The sequence below is a fragment of the Saccopteryx leptura genome, chromosome 3 (genome assembly GCF_036850995.1).
Source record: "Saccopteryx leptura isolate mSacLep1 chromosome 3, mSacLep1_pri_phased_curated, whole genome shotgun sequence".
Taxonomy (NCBI): Eukaryota; Metazoa; Chordata; class Mammalia; order Chiroptera; family Emballonuridae; genus Saccopteryx; species Saccopteryx leptura.
The window spans coordinates 74180544-74194894 of NC_089505.1; the positions used below are offsets into that span (position 1 = coordinate 74180544).

The 14351-nt window shown below is 44.8% G+C and overlaps 1 pseudogene; it reads left to right on the forward strand.

Moving 5' to 3' along the window:
• Nucleotides 1–79: 79 nt before the first annotated feature.
• On the forward strand, nucleotides 80–5982 carry LOC136398217 (vomeronasal type-1 receptor 2-like; annotated as a pseudogene).
• The last annotated feature ends 8369 nt before the right edge of the window (nucleotides 5983–14351 follow it).

The window sequence follows — 14351 nt, forward strand, 5'->3', positions numbered from 1 at the left end:
TTGATGCTGAAACCCGGGACAGGGTGCTAACTGCCTGAACAATCCCTCTTTGCCGCCCAAACTTACAACCAGGGAAGCAATGGGCAGCAGCAGCTCGTCCCGGGCTTACTCCCTGATTCTGTTTGGACGTGTAATTGTAGGTCGATTGGCCAGCAGGCTAACCCTGTCCTGAACCCTTGCTGAATCAGAAAGGTAAGGAGTTTCTCCCTTCCCCTTCCCCGGTTGGCCTCCAAATTTCTCTCTAAAACACCCCTTCCTGGTCGGACGGTTTTAACTTCAGACCCCATATCTATGAGTGGTCCACCTCTACTTCTTTATGGACTTCTACGAAAGTCTAGGTGTGCCTAGCCAAGCCCCTCTCCTACGTCCCGGGATCTCAGCCTTGGGGTGACAACCTCTTGTCTGAGACTCTCTTTCTATGGAGATTTTCTCCTCTCGGAACTGTGGCTGAAGGCAGGGACGCCCCTTCTCTCACCAGTATCCTCTTCTGTGGGTTTCTCTCAGTCCAAACTGTCCAGCCAGACACCCCTCAGAACATGGGCTACCCCCAATCTCAGGCGTCAGCTACTATTCCTATAGTCCTTCGAGACAACTCTGTCGAGCTTCCTCTACTCCTTCAGGACTCAACCTAGTCTCTGAGGTTCACAGTTTGGGGTGTTTCCACTCTGAGCAGCTAGCTCTGCGGACTTCCTCAAAAATCTAGACACCTATCCAGGTTGCTTTCTACTACCATTACAATATCCTATCTTTTTTTTTTTTTTTTTTTTTTTTTTTTGAGACAGAGAGAGGGATAGACAGGGACGGACAGACATGCAGGAATGGAGAGATGAGAAGCATCAATCATTAGTTTTTTGTTGCGTGTTGCAACACCTTAGTTGTTCATTGATTGCTTTCTCATATGTGCCTTGACCGCAGGCCTTCAGCAGACCGAGTAACCCCTTGCTCGAGCAGTGACCTTGGGCTCAAGCTGGTGACCTCGGAGTCTCGAACCTGGGTCTTCCGCATCCCAGTCCAATGCTCTATCCACTGCACCACTGCCTGGTCAGGCTACAATATCCTATCTTGACAACTTTTGCCACCAGATGGGGAGGGCATCAGAGATTCCTTATGCGCAGGCCTTTCTTCTCCTTTCTCTTCTGTCCTTAATTTTTCTGCCACTTGTTCTACACACAGGCCGTTCCTGGCCAAAGAAACCTCACCTGAAACCTCCGCTCCTAATCCTTCCTTTTCTGCGGATTCCCAACTCTCTCTCCCTCCTGCCTGACCCCTGGGACACCCTTCTCTTGGGACACCTCTCTGGTCCCTCTGCAAATCTCTTTCACTCGAGTGTCTTCTCTCCAGAAAGCCCCCTCCCTTCACAGAATCCTCTTTCTCATTCACCTGCAAATACCAGTCTCTCTCCTCCCCTGCTGTCCAGGGGCCCCTCCCTTCTCCACTGTGTTCTTAAACCCCTCCTCCCTCCTTACAGATGGGCAACTCTGTCTCTTTTTCTTCTTCAACCCATCCTTCCTGTTCAATAACCTTCAGGGGCTTATCGCCTCATACAAGCCTTACACCTAATCAATGAGGCAGTAGTTTCCCTCCATCCAGTAGCCCCTAATCTCTATAGGTTACTCTCACACATTCCCTCAAACACCACTCACTTCAGGGTCCTAGACCTCAAGAATACCTTCTTTACCATTCCTCTACACCCTGACTCTTACTTTCTGTTTGCATTCACCTGGACTGAGCCAGACACTAATGCAGCCCAGCAATTTACGTGGCCTGTCTTACCCCAGGGAACAAAAACAGCCCACACCTATTTGGGCAGGCACTAACTCAGGATTTAGCAGTATGCAATCTCAAAGCTAGTACTCTCTTATAATATGTAGATGACCTACTCCTCTGCAACCCCTCCCTGCCTGCCTCAAGGAGACACACCACCCTTCTTAACTTCCTCGCTATGAAGGGATATTGTGTTTTCTCTGCTAAGGCTCAACTTCACTCCTAGTCCATAGTCTATCTAGGCATCGCCTTAACCCTCATCACTTGAGGTTTCACCCTAGATCAAACTCATACCCTCTTGCAGTCTCCAACCACCTACCACCACAGATCAAATCCTTTCTTTCCTCAGTCTAACAGGCTTCTTTAAACACTGAATTCCCAATTTTGCTCTCTTAGTCAAGCCCCTCAGTGAGATCTTCTGAGCATGGCTTTTAAGGTCTATAATGGCCAAGGAAGTAACAGAAAGGTAAATAAGGCCCAAAAGAAGTCAGGAAATACCAGCTTTTGGCATACGCTCTTAAAGGCTCCAGTGCCCTAAAGGGCTTCATAGGATTCCATCAGGGCCCTGCTCCAGAGTGGAAAGAAAGATCATTGAACTGAAGCCTGCCAGGCTTCCCGGCCCCATCAAGGGACACATCATTGCTGGGGAAAGAAAGACATGAGAAGGTAAGCTGCCCCCTTGCTCCATGGAGGGAGTGTTCAGTCTCTTCTAGCCCTGCTCCAGCTACCTGTGACCTGACCTTGCCCAGCATGCTGGGAATTGCCACTGAAGGCCCGAGGACATCGTTCACTAACCTAAAGTATTTCTTCCAAGTAGCAGATAAACTAATCTCATTTCTTATAAACACAAGGGCCATTTACTATGCCTTGCCTGAATATTTGACTTTTATTTATCCCTCAAAGATCTCTACTATGTGTATTGACAGTTGAATTGTGTTACTTTATTTAATATATAGTATCTCTGTTATTCCTCTTGTCTCAATGCCCCATGCCTATTGTAGGCTGGGGCCTGCTGCTAATTCCAGCTAGAAGCAGTGGTCACTAGGACTTAAACTCTAACTGCAAAGTGTAGAAATGTAACCATCCTTTCCCTAAGTACTTGCAGGATTTACAGGTTACTCAGCAATTTGTTCAAAAACTGTCCAAGAGGCTCTTCCAGCATTACATCACCCAAGGACTGACTTTCACATGGACAGGTCCACACATTGTGATCCTGACAATTCCCACTGCTGCTAAGGATGACTCTTTCCTCCACCCTGACCATCTGGAGCTCAGAAATAGAGAAACAAAACTGACTCCTTGTCCCTCTATTCTCTATTCACCTCTCAGCCTGTCTCACCCAATCAGAGGCTTTCTACTTGTGTAGGAGGAACACCTATATTTGTCTCCCTACTAATTGAACAGAAACCTGTACCCTAATCTATCTTACCCCAAATATCAACCTAATCCCACCCCATGAGCCTCTTCCAGTTCCTAGTACACTCCCTGTCAATCTAAGGACCAAACGAGCTATACAGGTAATTCTTCTTCTTGTTGCTTTACAAATTTCTATAAAAATAGATCTAGAAGCAGGAGGACTGGCCTCTACCCTGTCTTATCCTCTCTCTCTCTCTCTCTCTCTCTCTCTTTCTCTCTGAAGCCCAGTGAATTCATAAAAAATAAACCGAGTCATGGTATCAGTGGTTTCGCACAAAATGGGTGCCTTGACTATTGCCTTTCATTGGTCCACTCTCTCTCCTATTTATTTTTCTAACTTTTGAACCCTGACTCTTACGTTTGTTCACTAGTTTCTTACAGAACCACATGCAGACCTTCACCAATCAGAAAATTGGAAAAATCTACCTAACCCTACACACGAACCCTGAAACCTGCTCTCATGAAACAGAAAAATCTGAAACCATATATCAGCAAACCTCCTAAATCCTATCTTTCAACCCTACAGGTCCCCTAACCCTAAAGCTCTCCCGTATCCCTGAAGAACTCGGAGAATGAATAGCATCCACCTCTTAATGCTTTTCAATCTTTTTACCCTTCACATAGTAAGAGGACAAGATCGCTGGGTCTTTTTAGCCGAAGAAGAGCCTACAAACGGACATGAGATTTTTTTTTAGCTCAAGCTAACTGCTCTCTCCAGGGCTGCCAGGAAAGAATATCTCTAACTTTACCATGGAAGAACTTTCACCCCCACTATACAACCCTCCTTATTTCTGCATTACTGATTTCCAAATACTTACCCCCTTCTTTATCAAGTTCCTACAGGCCCAGATGAGAGAAATCTCTAGGACTACCTACAATCAAATGCTCCTACACTCCTATTCCTCAATACCCCAAGGAGAACTTCACAAGGGAAATATCAAATAGGTAGGGATGACAGCAGGAAGAAGCCGCCCCTCAGCCCGAGAAGTTCCCTCCTGAATGTTCTCCAAACTCCCTTCCTTTTAAACCACACATATTCAGTCCTTCTAAAAACTTACACCAACAGGTACCCTGTCTCTAAAAATCTCCACATGTCCTCCCATTCGAGAGGAACCAGACCAGCACATCTCATGAGGCTCATCCAGGAGACCATGTATCACCATGTCACTCTGTCCACTTGGCACTCACAGCAAGCAATTCACAATTATTACCTTGCAAATTTTGTTTACTTCCTCACTCAGGTTTTCAAAGACATTGCCTGGTTCAGACCTTACAGCATGGAAATTGATGACCTCCTTAACTGGATGGGGACTTGGCTTGGCAAGGTTCTTTTCTTGAGTTCTCTCCAGAAGAAACAATAATTTTCTGATTTTTTTCCTTTCTCATCACTCCTCACCGTATATTATAAAATTAATAACTGCCTTTTCTTTTATATGTAACCACAGAGTTGAGAAATGATAGATACGTGAATTCCAAACTGCCCTCTTGATGTTCTGCTTATCTGCCTGACCTCACCCTTACTGGACTATCGCCCCTGAGACAGAGGAATTCCAAGAAGCTGGTCAACCTGCCCCAAGAAGGAGCATTTCAGAAAGCTGAAATCCTAAAACCATAAAAGGGAACATACCAGAACTTTTGACTCAGTATCCCCTCAGGCTCTCCCAAACACTATATAATTTGCCCCTAGTCTGTATAATTCCCCACAGAAGTGCCCAGTAGGGTTCCTTTCTTCCATTCAATAAAGCCTGTTAGTCTGGTCTTTTTGAACTCCCATGGATTCCAACAGGAACATACCAGAACTTTTGGCTGAGTATCCCCTCAGGCTCTCCCAAGCCCTATAAAATTCACCTCATAGTCTGTAACTGGTGCCCTTCTTCCTGGAGATGTGCCCGACAGGGTTTTTTTCTTTCTTTCAATAAAGCCTGTTACTCTGGTCTTTTCGGACTCCCATTCCAACAGAGCCAGAAATCTGGAAATAGGAATCATTTTTTATTATTGATTTTTAGAGAGGAAGGAATACAGAGACAGTGAGAGAGAGAAACATTGATTTGTTGTTTCACCCATTCATGCTGTCATTGGTTGATTCTTGTATGTGCCCTGACCAGAAATCAAACCCACAACGTTTCCATGTCAAGATGATGCTCTAACCAACCAAGCTATCCAACCAGCATGGAATCATCTTTGTATTACAATGTTTAGAATTCTGGGGCATTTCTCTCTTCTTTACCATTATCTCTTTCTTCACTTCACAGAACATATGTTGAGGTCTGCAGATCTGAGTCACAAGCCTCCCACTGTTGCCAACTCCTTTGTCGTTCTGTCTAAAGGAACTCCCAAACCAATGGCGGCTTTTGGGTCGAAGCATTTTCTCAGTGATATTGGATGCAAACTTGTTTTCTATATTTACAGCGTGAGCAGGGATGTGCTTGCTGGCACCATCTGCCTCCGGGTGTCTTCTAGGCTGTCACCATCAGCCCACAAACTCCAGGTGCACATGGCTTAAAGTGAAAGCTGCTAAGTACCTGGGCACCCCCACCTTCCTCTGCTGGATTCTGAACATGACACTAAATACTCTAGTTCCTGTGTATGTAACTGGCGAACTAAATGACAGAAATACCAGAAAGAAGAGATTATGGCTAATGTTATTCTACCCTGCATGACAAAATCACAGAGTCACTCTATATAGCACTGGTATTATTCCATGATGTTTTCTGGTTTGGTCTTATGATTTGGTCTAGTGCCTCCATGGGGAGGGCCTGCCAAACTGTCATAATTTTACACCAATTCCCTTTGACAGTGTAGTTACAGGTTACATCCTCCAACCTAGATAAATAAATACTTTTTAAAATTACCTTTGGCCCTGGCCACTTGGCTCAGTGGTAGAGCATCGGCCCAGTGTATGGGTGTCCTGTGTTGGATTCCTGGCCAGAGCACACAGGAGAAGCACCCATCTGCTTCTCTATCCTTCCCTCTCTCCTTTCTCTCTGTCTCTCTCTTCCCCTCCTGAAGCCAAGGCTCCACTGGAACAAGTTGGCCTGGGTGCTGAGGATGGCTCCAAGGCAGGGGTCAGGAACCCATGGCTCACGAGCCAGACGTGGCTCTTTTGATGGCTGCATCTGGCTTGCAGACAAATTTTTAATAAAAAAATAATGTTAAAAATATAAAACATTCTCATGTATTACAATCCATTCATTTCCTACCACTCATGTTCATGGTTGCAAGTGGCTGGAGCCAATCACAGCTGTCCTCCGGGACACCAAATTTTTATTGGATAATGCGTAACATACACGGGTCGTTATATGGCTCTCATGAAATTACATTTTAAAATATGTGGCATTCATGGCTCTCTCAGCCAAAAAGCTTCCTGACCCCTGCCCCATGGCCCCCGCCTAAGGCACTAGAATGAGTCCAGTTGCAACTGAGCAATGGCCAAGATGAGCAGAGCGTCGCCCCCTGGTGGGCATGCCATGTGGATCCCTGTAGGACCCATGCCGGAGTCTGTCTACATACTGCCTTGCCGCTTCTCACTTCAGATAAATGCAAAAATAAATAAATAAATAATAAATTATCTTTCCAAAGAGTTATTGCAACTTTTTTTTTACAGAGACAGAGAGTAGAGAGAGGAATAGATAGGGACAGACAGACAGGAACGGAGAGAGATGAGAAGCATCAATCATCAGTTTTTCGTTGCGACACCTTAGTTGTTCATTGATTGCTTCCTCATATGTGCCTTGACCGCGGGCCTTCAGCAGACTGACTGACCCCTTGCTTGAGCCAGCGACCTTGGGTCCAAGCTGATGAGCTTTGCTTAAACCAGATGAGCCCGCACTCAAGCTGGTGACCTCGGGGTCTTGAACCTGGGTCCTCTGCATCCCAGTTCGACGCTCTATCCACGGTGCCACCGCCTGGTCAGGCTTTAACATTATTATTAAATAATCTATATATTGTGAGTAGTGGAATGATTGCATGGCAGTTTTAAAATCTATACCAAATCTATATGAATTAAGATAAAAACATCTTCAGAATATATGGGTTAAGTATTCAAAATAGCCACAGGTGACCTGTGGTGGCGCAGTGAATAAAGCGTCGGCCTGGAAATGCTGAAGTTGCCGGTTCGAAACCCTGGGCTTGCCTGGTCAAGGCATATATGGGAGTTGAAGCTTCCTGCTCCTCCCCCCTTCTCTCTCTCTGTCTCTCTGTCTCTCTCTTTCCTCTTTTAAAATGAATAAATAAAATAAAAAAAAAATAGCCACAGGTTATATATAAAATATCTAAGCAACATAAAATGCATAAATTTAACTAAATACCTACAAGCATATTTCTAAAAGAATGGGAAAGATACAGGCAGAACCAGTATGAATGTTTATTTTTATAAGAAAGACTGGTATTGCCTGACCAGGCGGTGGCGCAGTGGATAGAGCGTTGGACTGGGATGCAGAAGACCCAGGTTCGAGAGCCCGAGGTCGCCAGTTTGAGTGCGGGCTCATCTGGTTTGAGCAAAAGCTCACCAGCTTGAACCCAAGGTCACTGGCTCCAGCAAGGGGTTACTCGGTCTGCTGAAGGCCCGCAGTCAAGGCACATACGAGAAAGCAATCAATGAACAACTAAGGTGTTGCAACACGCAACGAAAAACTAATGATTGATGCTTCTCATCTCTCTCTGTTCCTGTCTGTCTGTCCCTGTCTATCCCTCTCTCTGACTCACTGTCTCTGTAAAAAATAAATAAATAAAAATTAAAAAAAAAAAAAAAAAGAAAGACTGGTATTGAAGGATGCCGATCTGAAGAAAATACAGTACCTCTTCACAACTACCATACTAAACTACTTCACAAGTATTTAAATTTTTACCTCAAAACAAATCTACAATAAATAAAAACTTACATTTGGTGAGAATTTCATGAAACCATAATTCAAACTATGTTACTCTGAACACTAAACCAAAAATCTGTGCTAATTTCTCTATTATATTGTGAATTTGTTTTAGCAAGAGAGAGAGAGAAAGACGGGAAGGGAAAGAGTTGAGAAGCATCAACTAGTAGTTGAGGCACTTTAGTTGCTCAGAGACTACTTCTCCTATGGGCCTTGACTGGGTAGCTCCAGCCAAGCCAGTGACCACTTGTTCAAGCTAGTGACCATGGGTCTATGATCCCATATTCAACACAGCAACCCTGCTCTCAAGTTGGATGAACCCACACTCAAGCCAGAGACCTTAGAAGCAGGGGTCCCCAAACTTTTTACACATGGGGCCAGTTTGCTGACCCTCAGACCATTGGAGGGCTGCCATGTACAGTGCTCCTCTCACTGACCACCAATGAAAGAGGTGCCCCTTCTGGAAGTGCAGCAGGGGGGCCGGATAAATGGCCTCAGGGGGCAGCATGTGACCTGCGGGCCATAGTTTGGGGACGCCTGCTTAGAGTTTCAAACCTAGGTCCTCAGTGTCCCAGGTCCATGTTCCATCCACTGCACTACAACCTTGTCAGGCTATTGTGAGATATTTTAATTATAACAAAAGCCAAAAAAGAGTCCCTCAATGTATGACTGCCTTCAGTCAGATGGATACAGTATGGATTATTTCAAGGAACTCCTATCCTTAAATATTTATATTGGTAATATTTTTAATCAATTGCTAAATAAAATAAATTTACTATCTGATTTAAAAGGTGAGCTTTAGGCCCTGGCTGGTTGGCTAAGTGGTAGAGCGTTGGCCTGGAGTGCGGGAGTCCCAGGTTCGATTCCCAGCCAGGGCACACAGGAGAAGCACCCATCTGCTTATCCACCCCTCCCCCTCTCTTTCCTCTCTGTCTCTCTCTTCCCCTCCCACAGCCAAGGCTCCATTGGAGCAAAGTTGGCTCGGGCACTGGGGACGGCTCCATGGCCTCTGCCTCAGGTGCTAGAATGGCTCTGGTCACAACAGAGCAATGCCCCAGATGGGCAGAGCATCACCCCCTGGTGGGCATGCCGAGTGGATCCCGGTCAGGTGCATGCGGGAGTCTGTCTGACTGCCTCCCCATTTCCAACTTCAGAAAAATACAGAAAAAAAAAAAAGGTGGGCTTTATACTTTGCTGATCTCACTTTATAGAATTATTTCATTCCATATATCCCTGTATGTTGTTTTCAGTAACACATGAATTCAATCTATAAATATATAATCAACAGAAAAAGAAAGTTTCCTGGAAGAGAGAGTTTATTACTCATCTTTTTCAGAATGTTCTGGCAATTTTGTTCATTTAAGAGCATCCTGTTTAAAAATAGTTTCTTCAGCCTGACCGGGTGGTGGCGCAGTGGATAGAGCGTCAGACTGGGAGGACCCAGGTTCGAGACCCCGAGGTCACCAGCTTGAGTGTGGGCTCATCTGGTTTGAACAAGGATCACTGGCTTGAGCCCAAGATTGCTGGCTTGAGCAAGGAGTTACTCAGTCTGCTGTAGCCCCCAGGTCAGGGCACATATGGGAAAGCAATCAACGAACAACTAAGGTGCCACAATGAAGAATTGATGCTTCTCATCTCTCTCCCTTTCTGTCTGTCCCTCTCTCTGTCTCTGTCACAAAATAAATAAAATTAAAATGCTTTAAAAAAAAAGAATTTCAAGAGCATCCTGTTTAAAAATAGTTTCTTCAGCCTGATCAGGTGGTGGAGCAGTGGATAGAGCATCAACCTGAAAAGCAGAGGACCCAGTTTCAAAACCCCGAGGTCACCAGCTTGAGTGCAGGCAGACCAGCTTAAACACAGGGTCACTGGCTTGAATGTGGAATCATGGAAATGATCCCATGGTCGATGGCTTGAAGCCCAAGGTCACTGACTTCAGCTCAAAGTCGCTGACTTGAGCAAGGAGTCACTGGCTCAGCTGGATCTCCCGATCAAGGCACATATGAGTAAGGAATCAATGAACAACTAAGGTGCAACAACAAAAAATTGATGCTTCTCATCTCTCTCCCTTCCTGTCAGTCTGCCTTTCCCTCTTTCCCTCCCTCTCTCAATATATCTCTCAAATAAATAAATAAGTAAATAAAAACAGTTTCTTCAATCCTAATCAACATAGAGCTGGTGAACATTCAATGGACTCTAAATAGCCCTAGCTGGGTAGCCCAGTTGGTTAGTATCATCTGCATACATGAAAGCTGTGTGCTCAATTCCCAGTCAAGGTACATACAAGAATTAACCAATGAACCTGACCTGTGGTGGCACAGTAAAGAAAGCGTTGACCTGGAATGCTGAGGTTGCCGGTTTGAATCCCTGGGCTTGCCTGGTCAAGGCACATGTGAGAGCTGATGCTTCCAGCTGCCCCACATCTAAAATGATTTTTTTAAAAAAAGAATCATCTAGTGAATGCATAAATAAGTGGAACAAATCAATGTTTCTCTCTTCCTCTATAAAATCCATAAATTAAAAAAAAAAAAAAAAAAAAAAAAAAAACAAGACTGACCAGGCGGTGGCGCAGTGAAGAGCGTCGGACTGGGATGCAGAGGACCCAGGTTTAAGACCCCGAGGTCGCCAGCTTGAGTGCAGGCTCGTCTGGTTTGAGCAAAGCTCACCAGCTTGGCCCCAAGGTCGCTAGCTTGAGCAAGGGGTTACTCGGTCTGCTGTAGCCCCACAGTCAAGGCACATATGAGAAAACAATCAATGAGCAACTAAAGTCCCACAATGAAAAACTAATGATTGATGCTTCTCATCTCTCCGTTCCTGTCTGTCTGTCCCTATCTATCCCTCTCTCTGACTCTCTCTCTCTGTCTCAAAACAAACAAAAACCCCTTCACTTGATGTCTCTCCTCCCTTACACACTAGGATGTGGCTGCAACCTCACAATTGTAGCACAACCCTCCCAGAGTGACATGGCTGAATGGGAAATATTTCATACTTCCACTTTATTAACTCAAATAGAGAATTTTTCACAAAATATAAGAAGCGTGGTTGAAAGGAGAACAAATGAAGAGAAATCTCTGGGGTACAGAAAAGATATATTCTAGAGCAGCGGTTCTCAACCTGTGGCTCGCGACCCCAGGGGGTTGCCTAAAGCCATCGGAAAATACATAATGCATATCAGGTATTTACATTCCGAATCATAACTGTAGCAAAATTACAGTTATGAAGTAGCCACCAAACTTATTTTTTGGTTTGGGGTTACTGCAACATGAGGAACTGTATTGCAGTTCACGGCATTAGAAAGGTTGAGAACCACTGTTCTAGAGGGCTAACCTTCCATTGAATAAGAAGAGGAGGAAAGAAAGCAGTTGAAAACACATGTGTTTAGCAAGGAAAGTCAAAGTAAGAAAAGTGAAGCCTGCGAAGTTCTCAAAACCTGTCATTTTGTAAGGAAGGGAGGATATTGCAACTGACTGGACACATGACATTCATCTGAAAAGAGGCCGTTTCCTCCCCTTCTTACTAAAATGAGATGATTTTGAGAAGTCACTCCTGAGTTTTCATAATATGCCCTTTTCATGGCTTCAACATACCTTCTCTGCTGCTTTCACAGTGTAGGCTGGAAGACTTTAAATGCAGAGATGACAGGATTCCATGTTACTCTGCTACAAGAGCGACTCAGTGTGATTTTCTTCTCCTATGTCTCAGATGCCCTCCCAGAGATGCCTAGGAATTCTGCTGCGGCAATGGGGGTGTGGGCTGGACTCACCCATCCCTAAAAAGCCCATACAGAGCAGGTCCATCACGATGGACCACGGCCTGGGCTCAGACCTCCGAAATGTGTCCAGGAGTAAAGTGGGAAGAAGAACAGGTAAAAGGAAAGCTATGCTATGGTCTGAGTTTAGGGCCCCCTTACCTGACTTGTCTCTTATTTATCCCAACATTAAAATACAGATTCATTTCTAGGTAGTAGAAAAACAAAAGCCTGAGACTAAGCAGAAAGTAGAAAATAAAATCAATGCTATATAGAATACACCTTTTAAGTTTAGCCATAGTATAGTAAGTCTCCTCCAAATAACAATAATAATAATAGTTGATAGGCCCTGGCTGGTTGGCCTATTGGTAGAGAGCCAGCCCAGTGTGTGGATGTCCCAGGTTTAATTCCCAGTCAGGGAATACAGGAGAAGCACCCACCTGCTTCTCCATACCTCCCTCTCCTGCAGCAATGACTCATTTGGAGTGAGGTGGCCCTAGGTGCTCAGGAAGGCTCCAAGGCCTCAACCTCAGTCACTAAGAAACTGAGCAACAGAGCAACGCCCCAACAGGCAGAGCATCACCCCCTGGTAGGCTTGCCAGGTGGATCCTGGTCAGAGCACATGCGGAAATCAGTCTCTGCCTCCCTTCCTCTCATTGAATAAAAAAAGAAAAAATAATAATAGTTGATCATCCGTGGCACACTCTGGCCTTGGAAATCTGGGCACTGAGAGTACACAATCATCACCAGAATTCCATGCCTGCATCACAGAGCAATGGAACAGTCTCCAGGATTCTTCTTCTTCTTTTTTTTTTACAGGGACAGAGAGAGAGAGAGAGTCAGAGAGAGGGATAGATAGGGACAGACAGATAGGAACAGAGAGAGATGAGAAGCATCAATCATCAGTTTTTCATTGTGACACCTTAGCTGTTCATTGATTGCTTTCTCATATGTGCCTTGACTGCGGGCCTTCAGCAGACCGAGTAACCCCTTGCTCGAGCCAGCGACCTTGGGTCCAAGCTGGTGAGCTTTTGCTCAAACCAGATGAGCCCACGCTCAAGCTGGCGACCTCGGGGTCTTGAACCTGGGTCCTTCCGCATCCCAGTCCAATGCTCTATCCACTGTGCCACCGCCTAGTCAGGCTCTCCAAGGATTCTTATGGTAGCAGACCAAACAAAGAAAAGAAACCCACAGTCCCTACCCTACTAAACCTTTCCAGCCCCAACACAATCACTGCATTCTTCTCTGGGCCTCCCTACTCTCCACCTCCATTCTTTCTTCATATCTTACTTATACTTTGGAATAATGCCCTTGTCCTCCCAATTACGTTAATCCACATGTAAGTGAGGTGTCATCTGTGTGTGAGTAGCTTCAACCCTCAGAAATTTAATGTGTGACACCACCAAATCCAAGGCCTGGAAAGTCTGAAGATTTCCCAAGTATTTTTACTAATTCCAGTGGATTTACAATCAGGATCCTCACTGTCCAAAATTTAGTCTTCCCTGCAAAATCTACCAACCCATACATAGTATTCAGTACCCTTTTTAATAACATCACAAGAGTCTATTTTTTGAGAGAGGCCAGTACACCCTATAGCAAATGATTTAATAAACTCTAATAGGTCTGACCAGGCGGTGGCGCAGTGGCTAGAGCATCAGATTGGGACACAGAGGACCCAGGTTCAAGACCCCGAGGTCGCCAGCTTGAGCACTGGCTCATCTGGTTTGAGCAAAGTTCACCAGCTTGAGCCCAAGGTCGCTGGCTCGAGCAAGGGGTCACTCTGTCTGCTGTAGCTCCCCAGTCAAGGCACATATGAAAAAGCAATTAATGAACAACTAAGGTGCCGCAACTAAGAACTGATGCTTCTCACCTCTCTCTCTTCCTGTCTGTCCCTATCTGTCCCTCTCTCTGACTCTCTCTGTCTCTGTCACCAAAAAAAAGAAGAAGAAGAGAGAGTAGGAGGACTCTTCTTTTAACATAATCCAACCTATTAAGAGGGGGAAAAACTATGTATCTTTGTGTGCGTGAGTGTCTGTGTATGAAGTATGAAGAGTCGAAGATTTTACCTAAATTACTAATGAATAAGTTAGCCCAAAATCGTTTCTTGAATGCAGTTTGAAGACATAAGATTCCTGAGTCACAGTAAAAGACTTTATTATTCACAGTAGAGCAAGTAACATGAGCTTAATATTTGTATTCCCTTTGCCCTCCCAAGCCTCACACATTCCCAGCCTTTGCTCAGAAATATTATCTTCATTGTCCCACATGGACAATACAACTGTTCTCTCTCCCAGAGAAAGACACTACACCTACCTTACAAGGTGGATTTCTAACCAGACATCCTTCATAAAACAGAAAGAAAATATGAAAATAATGCTTGCCATGAGAAATACAGAAACTTGAAAATCTCATGGATATCCAACCTTCACTTCTACATCACCTTGGCTTCTGGTCAGTTTTCCCATGAGTACATGGTGCCATTGGACATTCTGACTTATCACAGGCAACACAGGTGAAGAACAATTTCATTCATCATTAGATTAAGAATATATCAGTGG